Source organism: Atta colombica, unplaced genomic scaffold (genome assembly GCF_001594045.1).
Source record: "Atta colombica isolate Treedump-2 unplaced genomic scaffold, Acol1.0 scaffold127, whole genome shotgun sequence".
Classification (NCBI taxonomy): domain Eukaryota; kingdom Metazoa; phylum Arthropoda; class Insecta; order Hymenoptera; family Formicidae; genus Atta; species Atta colombica.
Window position 1 is genome coordinate 31,608 of NW_017259214.1, and position 211 is coordinate 31,818.

The 211-nt window shown below is 28.4% G+C and overlaps 1 protein-coding gene across 1 annotated transcript in view; it reads left to right on the forward strand.

The window, feature by feature from the left end:
- The window catches only part of LOC108684192 (major facilitator superfamily domain-containing protein 6-like), a gene marked incomplete at its 5' end in the record, with an annotated part of 3,277 nt that overhangs the window by 2,629 nt on the left and 437 nt on the right, over positions 1-211 (forward strand). The window lies entirely within an intron of this gene.

Consider the following 211-nt stretch of genomic DNA (forward strand, 5'->3'; position numbering starts at 1 on the left):
ACAGGGACCATCGTGTGCACTCAGTTTTACAGCAATAATAACGTACGAGAATATAATAACACCTACTGGTACTTTAGGTACTGTTCAAGGACTAGTTCAAGGTATGAATGAAGGTTTAAGTAAGATTCCTTACAGTACTTATATTCAGGTATTATTTTTCAACAAGAAAAAGAAATTAAATAATTTGTAAAAATAATATATATATATATAT